This window comes from Sabethes cyaneus, chromosome 1, assembly GCF_943734655.1.
Source record: "Sabethes cyaneus chromosome 1, idSabCyanKW18_F2, whole genome shotgun sequence".
Lineage (NCBI taxonomy): Eukaryota > Metazoa > Arthropoda > Insecta > Diptera > Culicidae > Sabethes > Sabethes cyaneus.
The window spans coordinates 23,632,865-23,644,572 of NC_071353.1; positions in this window are offsets into that span (position 1 = coordinate 23,632,865).

An 11,708-nucleotide genomic window follows, 5' to 3' on the forward strand; every position below is an offset into this window, starting at 1 on the left:
GAACGTGGTCAATTTGGTTCATTGTACGTTGGTCAGGTAATCTCCAGGTGGCTTTGTGGATATCCTTGCGCGGGAAAAAGGTGCTTCGGATCACCAGGCCTCGGGAAGCTGCGAAATTTATACATCTTTGGCCGTTATCGTTTGTGTCGGTGTGCAGACTATGGGGTCCTACCACCGGTCTATACATTTCTTCCCTACCGACCTGGGCGTTCATATCCTCGATGACGATCTTGATGTCCCGTGACGAGCAGCTGTCGTACGCAGCCTCCAGCCTCGCGTAGAACGCTTCTTTCTCATCGTCTACCTTCGGGCGGGTAGTGCACGTTAATGATACTATAATTGAAGAAACGGCCCTTTATCCTCAATACACACATTCTCTCTTTGATCGCGTTCCAATCTATCACGCGATCTTGCATTCCGTCCAGCACTACAAAGCCCGTTCGCAGTTCGTTGGTAGCGCCACCGCTCTGGTAAAACTGGGCCTTTCCGCCACGGATCTTCCATACCTTTTCTCCTTTGCGACAGATTTCCTGCAGAGCTACGATGCCGAGTTTGCGGGGTTCAAGCTGTTCAATCAGCACCCGCTCGCAACCTGCGAAATTTAGCGATCTGCAGTTCCAAGTACCGAGTCTCCATTCGTCGTCCTTGTTCCGTCGCCTAGGTCGATGCCGAATATTCCGCTCCGAATATGCTTGAATGTTGCTAATTTTTTAATTTATGTGTGTAACCGTACTGGGGCAACACTACAGAGTCTCGCGATGGGGCTGCCATCTTATAGTGCCGAGACTCACTATACCTCCTTCCCGGTTAGTATACGACCTTAGTTTCCACCGGGGTTGGTTACCCGATCTCCGCTAAGGTTGCTCGTATTCCGGCTGGTACCACGAGGAGGTCGGGATCGGAGTTGCTGGATAAGAGGCCAACGACCACTATGGGGTCTATATTCCGCATTATCCAGCCGTTTACCAACCACCTACCTGGTACCTGGAACTGCAGATCGCTAAATTTCCTTGGTGGCGACAGGGTGCTGCTTAGAACCCAGAAAGTTTGGCATCGTGGCACTGCACGAGATCTGTCATAACGGCGAGAAGGAGGATCCGTGGCGATAAAGCCCACTTTTACCAGAGCAGTGGAACGACCAACGAGCTGGGAACGGACTTCGTAGTGATGAGCAAAAGGCAGGATCGCGTAATGGACTGGAAAGCGACCAAATGCCGTTTCTTCAACTACACCATGAAAACGTGCATTGTCCACACGAAGGTAGACCCGACGACAAGAAAGAAGCATTCTATGCGCAGCTGGAGACAACGTACGTCAGCTGCTCACCACGGGACATCAAGCTCGTCATCGGGTATATTAACGCCCAGGTCGGCTGGGAAGCAACATATAGACCGGTGATCGGGCCCCATAGCCTGCACACGAACGATAACGGCCAGCGATGCATGAACTTTGCAGTTTCCCGAGGCTTGGTGATCAGAAGTACTTTCTATCCCACAAAGAGATCCACAAAGCCACCTGGAGATTACGTGACCAACGAACCTCGAACCAAATCTACCATATTCTCATCGAGGGCCGGTTTTTCTCGAACCACCAACGTATGCTCCTTACGGGGTGCGGATATCGACTTGGACCATTATCTAGTAGTTGTACATAAGCGTTCAAAACTATCGATGATTTATACTTCGCGATAAAGCCGACAAGCTCTTCGGTTAAAGATTTGGCAATTAGACAAACCGCGAGTTACCAAAAATTACCCCCGCATACTGGATGAATCTCTGCCTTCCTGTGTGGAGCTAGATGCTTCGTCCCTCGAAAACGGATGGAGTATGATACGCTCGGCCGTCAACGAGGCCGCAACCGCGGTTTAGGTGAGGAAACCTCGTTTGACGGGGAATGCAGCCAAGTGGTAGAGAGGGAAAATGAAGTTGGAAAAACTATCTGAGCATATCCACGAGAAAGAACTTGACGAAGTATCAACGAGCGCGGAATGAGTTGACCACTATCCTGACGAGGAAAAAGCGCCAGAAGGAGCACAGAGATCGTGAGGAGCTGGAACAACTATTCCGGGCTAATGACACGCCAAGTTTTACAAGAAAGTGAACCAAACTCGTAAGGGCTACACACCTAAGCATGATATGTATAAGGACGAGGGAGGGGATCTAATCACAAACGAGTGTGAGGTGGTCGACAGATGGACACTGTTCTTCGGTGAGCAACGGCGATATAACAGAAAGAAACGCAATGGAAGTAAACCTAGAGGTATCTAAAGACAAATGATAGCAGCGTGTCGGCTCCCGATCCGGGAGAATAAGAATAAGAATAATGGAGCCTTAATGACCGACTCCCGGCAGAACTCTACAAAAATGACCAATAACCGCTAGCAATGGCACTACACAATGGCACTTCTCAACCGACACTAGGAATAGAGGGGCACAACGTGCTAGATGGCTCGACCAGGACGAAGCCGACTTGCATGTGTCGAGACGCGCAACGAATTGGCGACGAATAGCCCAGAACCGAGTACAATGGAGAGGAATTCTTGATACGGCAAGAGCTCTCGCCTGGTAGAAAAAGAATAAGAAGAAGAAGAAGAAGGCAACAGCGGTGCAGCACAAAGAATTTTCAACACGGATAACGGCCATTATAAGAACAAAAATAAAAAGCCACGTGGCACGTCCTCTACTAGATGTCTACACTCAATTGACTTTGTTCCGACTTTGTATTTTGCAATCTGACCTGAGATCTGCCTCAATCTTGGCATCCTATGTGGTACTGTGGCGCGCTGTTGATTACCCTCTTATAATTTCACTAAGCGGTCTAACGGTAATGTTCACGACATTGCATTGGGAGAAATCAACAATTATTATTATTTTACAAAGGTAAAAGTACGGCGAATATCCTCGAAATTATCATAAACTTAAACTTTTATCTCACAAAAACTAGCAGTGCAACTAGTAATCTCAACCAGGTAAGAAATTCTGTGGTCGAGAAGTTCATTTAGTCATTTCCACGCGCAAACACATCCTATTTATGTGCAGTATATGAAGAGAATTCTGGTAGCAAGAGCTACACGATCACGGTATCCACCTGCTTCCTTGCTTCGTTTCTAGGCAAGTAAAGGACACTAATCCCCTGCAGTAGTGGCGTGCAAGGAATAAATAAAGGCACGGCTTAGTGGAGTTTGGTGTTGAAATTCGCCTTAATGTCAGTACTCGTTGCGACGACTTTCACTCGCCACTAGTGGCTGCCTTACCCCTAACGACATGGCATGATAATAATCGTTTCCGTCGTCATTATTGAATGTCGGGTGTTTTCGTTTCCGAAAACAACGTGTACCTTGATCCTGTGCACACGTTACCCGGTGCCACAAGTGCATGCACCTAACAATTATATCCGGCAGGTTGACTGCTTTCGTGTGAAAGCTGCTCCCGTGTACATTCGACTGCGCTGCGGTTTCGACAGGTTCATCAAGGTGCTGAAACGAGAAGTAAATTTTAAATATGTACTGTGAACTAGTTTCATCGTTTCGTGCACTTTTCGATTACCAGTTTTTATTACTCGCTCTGAAAACGAAGGATACGATAAAATTTACCATGCTGACTTACCATTCTGAATTTTGGAATGCTCTTTGATTATTAAAATCAATACCGTTGGTTCTCGATTCTTCTTAACGTCTTTTTTATTTTCATTTGCATTTGCATTGCTATCAAACTCTTTCAATCCAACAATCCGTACCGGTAGCAACCTTTCCCGAATGAGAGCTAATTCTTTCGTATGACTTAAATGTCTTCATCATCCTTCAATCTAGTTCATCATATGCTAATTGGAAAATATGACAAAAAAAAGTCTCCATGGTGTACTACAGAATCTCAAAACACTCGCCTCAACATTCGTATCCTTCAGACTACTTCCTGGAAAACCCCAGTTTGACTAACAATGTGCTCCAGTCCACGGGCTCGTAGGTACCTACCTATGTATATATGAGTAACAGGATTACCTGCTAGAAATGATTCAAATTGGAATTCTCGTCCATCCCGTAGCGCACATCAAGCGGACGCTCCTACCATTCATACCGATGCGAGGAAGACCATCTCTCGATGAAGCCTGCTACTTGGGCGAGATGTGCCCGAAAAGCCGCAGCCACCGTTTGCAACTGCCGAGGGCAAATCCATTCATTTCGAGTAACCACACTGGCAAAGCACAATACGCACCAAGGCATTGCATCTATAGACTGGTCGAGATTTTACAATCTACAAATGCCGGAATTTGACAGGAGCTCTTGCGGGAGTTATTTGTTTTCAAATCAGAAGAAACGAAACAGGCGTTATGAAACTGACATACCCTGATGGGAGACGCCGAACATTTCCAGATGCATTAAATCTTTTTTCCATTTTTCGGAAAGTGCGCCTTAGTGGTTCGGCAACAAATTTAGATACAAACTCAATCGTGTTCAACGCGAAGCTCTAAAGTGCATCGTAAAGCCGCGTTCGCATTGCCATTGTTTCCCCCATTCTGCGGTCTCTGCGGCTCCGATTACGACGAGATGGTTACGGGCATAACAGATTTGCTCCCGGCAGACGAATATGCAAACTTCACAGCATACGAGTAGCAAGTTGATTGATTCCTGCGGATTCCTTCCATCGCTGGGGAGAGAGAGTGACTTTTCGATAGAATAGCAAACGCATCTGTAGACGAAAGCTTTCCAGAAAAGACTTGACATTTTTCCGCTCGCTAAGGCGTAACGGAAAAATTCAGGTGAATCAAGCTATTTCTTGGCGAGTAGATTTAAGGAACCACTCGGCGGGCAGGTTGGTTCGGAATGGGTTGCACAGAAATTGGGTGAATCGTGCTTCTTCCGACAAATGTACGGAAAGTGTTCTGAAGAGCGTGTCGAGTTGAGCTGGAAGATTGCTTTTCATTGTGCGGTGATTGTCGGGAAAATTTCCCCTTTGTGAGACTTTTAGTCGCATTGTATGGCACAGGGGGTCATTGGTTAAGAGGTGCTTTTCAACGTTATAGATTTGAGGAACAAACAACATTTATTTGTCGATCGAAATTATATTGCCCCATTCCATAAAGTAGTAATTGTGAGAAAATAAAAGCTAAAGCTTTTAAGCTTTTCTTCTATTGATTGTGATATTAACTTTAAATAACAATTTATTTCAGTTTCAACATAAATTATACTGCCAGTTACGCTTGAATACACATAAATTCAAGTTTTTAGATAGTACAGTCATACCCTATCTAATTGGCACTTGGCAAACATGAATAATTAAAGTTTGTCTATTCCATAAGTACATTTTAACGCAAACAACTGGACAAAATGCTATCACTTTATACAATGAATAGTGTATCATTATCTAAATATTCGAAAAAAAAACCACAGGGTTAGACAAACTCATGTTAAAATTTATAGTCAATCGATCTGTTACAAACAAAGAGAAACAATAAACTTCGTAATAAATTACGATTGAAATTTTTCGCCTGCGAAGGACATCATTGGCAATTCAATCTGCTGTGCATTAGAAACATATTTCCAACATGATTAGCAATTGTACCCGCTTCTTGTCTATCTCTGCTGTTCAACCAGTTTACTGACGCAATGGTGGTAGGTACAGGCTTGGTTTAATTTTGGCACACATCGTTTCCATCGCGGCCAATCTGTAGCACCTACCTTTCACGTCTGAATAAAACTTGTTTCAGATAGTATTGGAACAAAAACCATTGCATGTATTTCAGTTATTTATTATTGAATTCAAGATCTTTTCTTACACAAATGTAGCATTTTTGACGTAGGACTACGTCTTACGGCAAGTTTTGAGATAGGGTGTCATTCCAAAAAATCGAAAAATGCGAGCGTCACGAAAAATGAAATGTTTTGAGCGCTAATACCTCAGCGGTTTTCCGATCGATTTTCAATATTCTTACACCAATCGATCGGAAAATCTTCTAAGAATTGACCCAAATGAAGAAAAGTATGGATTCTTGATGTTAAACTATTGAAAAATTAAAAATAATGAACCTATGTTTTACCAGAATTCTCGATTCGTGATTGGTTGAAAGATTCTTTACGATGATCTAAACCTGTACCAATTTGATATCTGTGCTTGGGAATTAAGCCAAAACAAGTGACAATTTCTTCATTTCAACAAGATTTCTTAACACCGCGGTTCAACCTAGACCATTTTGATGTCCTTGCTTGGGAAGTACGCCAGAGAGAGTAACAAAGCCCCCTCGTGCCAACAGATTTCTTACGAACGCGATTAAACCTAGTCCAATTTGATGTCTGTGTTAGGGAAGTGTGCCAGAAAAAGTAACACAAGTTCATCGTCCCAACAGATCGCCAATTCTTTACTGCGAGACGATTAAACCTCGGCGAACTTGATATCTGTGTTGGAAAAATGTGCTACAGCTGTAGTGTTCGGTTATAATACGGAACATCCCCCGAGCCGTTGCCAAGTAAAATTCCTGACCTGGCGTTTGCCCGAAGTCAGCCTTGACATAGGTTTCATCGTCCATCAGAAAACATCCGTCGAACTTGATTAGCACCCGGTCGTACAGCTTTCGAATATGGATTTTGGCCACACTATTCTGTTTTACGGTTCGGTTTGGCTATTTGCTAGCTCGATACGACTTGATCCCTTCCCGGAGTCGAATTCTCCTCACGGTACTATGGGCAGCACCAAATTTTCTGGCCAAATCACGGTCCGACAGATTGGGATTCCTCTTGATTGGGATTCCTCAAAATCTTACCACGTAGTTTCCGGTCGACAGTTCCACTCCGATGATTAGCTTGAGGCTTCCGAATCGACGTCAATGTTTCCTTATACCGTTTGATAACACGCCGTACGGTATTTCTGGGCAATTTCAGCTTTTTAGTTAGCCTAGATGCAGACCACAATGGATTTTCCAAATAACTGTGCACAATTTTTTTCCTACTTTCGGTTTTCATGTTGTTTGTTTGCAAAATACAGTCGTTTTGCGGAATGTCAAAAATACATAGGTGAAGCTAACAAAATTTCCGACACGTGGGCGCCAAGAACTTCCAAATCTGTCCACCATGAGCGCCACAATATGAGCAAAAGTTTGTCCCAATTCTAAATGAAGTAAGCTTTAGTATTGATAGAAGGGTAAACCCAATACACACCAGCACGCTTAAAAATTTATATACGTTAACGCTCATTCAATAGCGATTATAGCTAAAAGAAATGCAGTGCAGGATACAGCAAATACTTGGACAATATCGTAATAGCTCAACAATACTGGTCGCAGTGATGCGTCGTCACGAGCAAGTACATCTTTTGTTTGTTATTTATTTATCTATACCTATAAAAATGGATTTCTGTGTGTCTGTCTGTTTGTCTGTCGGTATGTTCCTTATAGAATCGAAAACTACTAAACCGATCGGCGTGAAAACTTGCATGTAGGAGTTTTCAGGCCGAGGAAGGTTCTTATGATGGTTAGAAACCCCTCCCCCACTGAGAGGGGGGGCTCCCATACAAATGGAACATAAATTTTTGCATAACTCGAAAACTAATCAGGCAAATGGAACAAAATTTGGCATGTGGGTATTTTTGGAGATAAGAATTTTTTATGGTGCATTGAGACCTCTCCTCTAGGGTTGTTGATATTATATCGATATTTGATATTATCGATTTTCCGTCCTTAAAATATTGATATATCAGGCCGATATTGAGCTGACCGATATTATCAATATTTTGATATTTGCGGCCGATATCGGCCACGATATTGTCCTTACCGTTTGTAATAAAACACGCTGCACAACTTTTTGGCAGCCTAAAATCGCAGGCATTGACTGTGGGTGAGTTACGAATACATCTTGTTTAGCTAGCAAATAAATTATTGGTTTACTTGACAAAATAAATGAAAATTACACTCGCGACGATTTCGTCCGCGACGATTACAATTCATCGCGTTCGAAAGGGTGGGAAATTTACAATATTTTTATTTTTTATACGGACTTCCAATAACTGTACACAGTTGAACTTGCCAGTAAAAAAACTGTCAATCTTATTCTGTACTTCGAAGGATCTGTTTCATATCATTTGGTTAATATTCATCGGAATAGAGAAATAGTATATTTGATGCTAATCCGCACGTCCCTTAAATCTAGTAAGGAAATGTCATTGCATGAGAGAAGACAAACATATTTCCTGTTCCCTTTTTCAACACCAGAAAATTGTAAAATCAGCATCGTTGGTATAGCCGACATCAACCGCATCTTATTATTTGCGTTTATGTGACAGCTCGTGTCGTTCAATTTTGTTTCAGCGTTTTTATATTTTATGTACGATAAATATTTTAGATTTTACCATCAATAACCATCAATTCCTCACGGCGAGTTTGAGAAGGTTTTTAAATCTTTTAGCTCTATTAACGCCAATAGGCCCAGCCGTTGTTGAATTTCATACAAAGAAATGCGAACTTTTCATCCCGTTGTCTTGTCACAAACAGCAATTAAATTTTGTGTAGAAACCGTAAATAACGCAGTAACGTAACGCAAAGCGAATTTTTTTTGTGAATATCACAGTTTCGCTGATATTTTTCACCCGGTTTTTTACCTACCCGTCAGCCTGTTCCAGGGGATCAATGTGGTGCATGCCGAGTTTAATATAATAAAAGATTAGGTGCCGCATGCAAAGTTAAGTGTTACTAGGTAAAAGTGCGATTTCACGTTAACGGGGTTTTTGCAATATCGATATCCGGCCAAAATATCGATGGCATTATCGCGGAGGGTCCAAATATCAATATTGCTGATATCGATATTTTTTTAGGATATCAACAACCCTACTCTCATCTCTTTATGAGGGGAATTATAACCTCCCATACTCCCATACAAATGAAATACAAATTTTCTCATAACTCGAGAACTAATCAAGCAAATGGAACTCAAGCAAAAGCAAATGGAATGGAAGGTTTTTGGATGCAAGAATTTTTTCTATGTTGAATTAGGACCCCTCACAACTTTAAGAACCCCCCCCCACCCCCACCCCCAACACCCACATGCCAAATTTGGTTCCATTTGCTTGATTAGTTCTCGAGTTATGCAGAAATTTTTGTTTCATTTGTATGGGAGCTCCCCCTCTTTGTGGGAGGAGGGGTCTCTAACCATCATAAGAACCTTCTCTGGCCCCAAAAACCCCTACATGCAAATTTTCACGCGGATCGGTTCAGTAGTTTTCGATTCTATAAGGAACATACCGACAGAAAGAAATCCATTTTTATATACAAAGACTAGCTGACCCGAAAAACTTCGTATTGCCACAAAATAAACTGTGTTGTAAATAAATCATGAATCTCGAATAATCTTTGTCACAATCTCGAGTTTTGCAAGTTTCTGTGGAGTTCAACCTTAGATGATTCATTTTGGCAGTTACGTAACTATGAAAGCATGGGTAATTTAATATACAAATTTGCAAGTTTTTCTCACAGTAAAGTAGAAAACAACTCCCCCCATTGCTTAGCCAGAAAGCGGATGATAAAGCGGATAGCAATATTCGCCGTGATTGTCTAACATTTCGCCGAATACCATTTAGCAAAAAACCTTAAGCTATACCATTTCAAGGAAAGCTTTTTCGTGGAAAATACCATTTCGCATGGGTGATCTTCTCCTTACTGGCTGTCGCTCGTTTGGGCCCAACCGAGGGAAAGTAATAGACGTCAGTAGTTCTAGGAAAACAAATAAACCTAGACAGTGTTACCATTCGTAGCATTTGTATATATGTTGTCAAAATAATAATTGGTATGATTTGCCATCGATTTCTTTAAATAGTCTCCGGAGTACTTAAAACTAATACGGCCAATTCAAATGTATATTAAACAAAAAGGGTTAAATATTAAGCACACATTACATTTAACACGAAAAACGATCAAATAACCGGTTCAAGTTGAGTTAAATGGGTGGCTGGAAAAGGAAGTAAAAGGAAACAGTGAATGAGATGGCGAATGAAGGGGAATGATAGCGACAGCCTGGACAGGAGAAAGTAATTGGTAACGAACCACATACTAAAACACATCGCAGTGAACGAACAACGTGGTTTTAGGCTGAGTGTCAAGAAGAAAGAAATTAAAATTTATTTCTAGATAGGATATTTAAAATAAAGAGTGAAAGTTTAAAAAAAGGAAAATGCGAATCAGGTAAACTAAAAACGCGGATAAATTGTATAATTAGGTGTGCGGAAGTTCACGTAAAAATCCTAACCACACACCGCGTAATCCGTTTTTCCAATAGGACCCGTTTGATGAGTCTAAATCAAACCCGAAGTTTGAACCCGAAGCAGAACGAAGTTACACCGTTAGACCGGTCGAACCTCGGAATAATTACCAGCCACGCTAGATGAATGCTGAATCCACCCCAAAGCTTCATTACTAGGAGAATCGCAGCCGTACCACCACGGATCAATCGTTTACCACGTGTGTTCATTCAACGTGACAAGAAGGCTGCTATCCTTGGCTCTCTTCCGAGCAGTTGGATCAATTTCGTCGAGCCTGCGGAGAGACAAAGTTCCGTCTGCAGATTGACCTGTACCCGGATATAACCCCGTGAAAGACCTTCGCAATTATACGTGCAAGTATACGTAGGAATCGTCTAGCTGTCCGCCACGTGTCGTTGGTCACCACCCCGTATCCACCACCACACTACTCATACACGCACACACAGATTATTGTACTAGTTAGAGCTAATTAAAAGGTAAAATTATATACAGCAGACTTATTCATTCGTACACTTATCACAGTCCTGGTTATCGGATTAAGTCAGAGCCGACCTTGAGCTGTAAGAGACTCACGCTCGTGCTCGGGTGTGAGAAGAGGTTGTGAGTACCCACCCCAGACGGTCCCCAGTGGTTCGACCAGGGACCAAGGGTTTAGTAGGTGGAACCCCAGTAGCAACAGAGGTGATTTCTGCGGAAGGGGGCTACCTTCCAACGGCGGATCGCAAATTATATTTAAAGTTATTGAAATTGGCTTAAAAAATCGGAGGGCAAAAAATAATTTGTGGGATGTAAGTCGAATGTTTTTTAATAAAATCAGTTGTTTGTGGGCTCTACAGCTTAAAGAATTCGAAAAATGAGTGTACGCGTCTAACACCAAACAGAAATGGAAATTCAAACTATAAAATTGGCAAAAATCGTCATTTTTCTCTCTTTTCGTAGGTTTTTGCATGGAAAACAATAACATATATATGAAAACCATATTTGACAGAAATAGCAATCTGTTATAAGTAATTGTATTCATGTAGACTAGTGTCAGATTGTGAATTAATAAAATAAATAAAAATAAAAAAAGCAAGAACAGATTTGGTTTTCACGTTTAAACTTTAGGTAAAAATGAGTTAGTTTTTCTCGATTAAAAAATTCTCCTTCCGTTCAGTTGCCCAACACTGGAAGGACAAAAACTTGATAAAATATTTGTAGTAGCCTTATTGACTAATGTTTTATGGAAGAGTCTAAAATTTCTCGAGTTCAATTAGTTTTTGAGTTACGCAAAAATATATGTTTTATTTGTATGAGAGTGCTTATCCCACTACCACAGGGGTGAGGGGTCCCAAACCATCATAAAATAAATTCATGCTTCTAAAATCCCCCATGTGCCAAATATGGTTTCATTTGCTTGATTAGTTCTCGAGATAAAAGCAAATTTATATTTCATTTGTATGGGAGTCCCCCGCCCCCTCTTAAAGGGGGGAG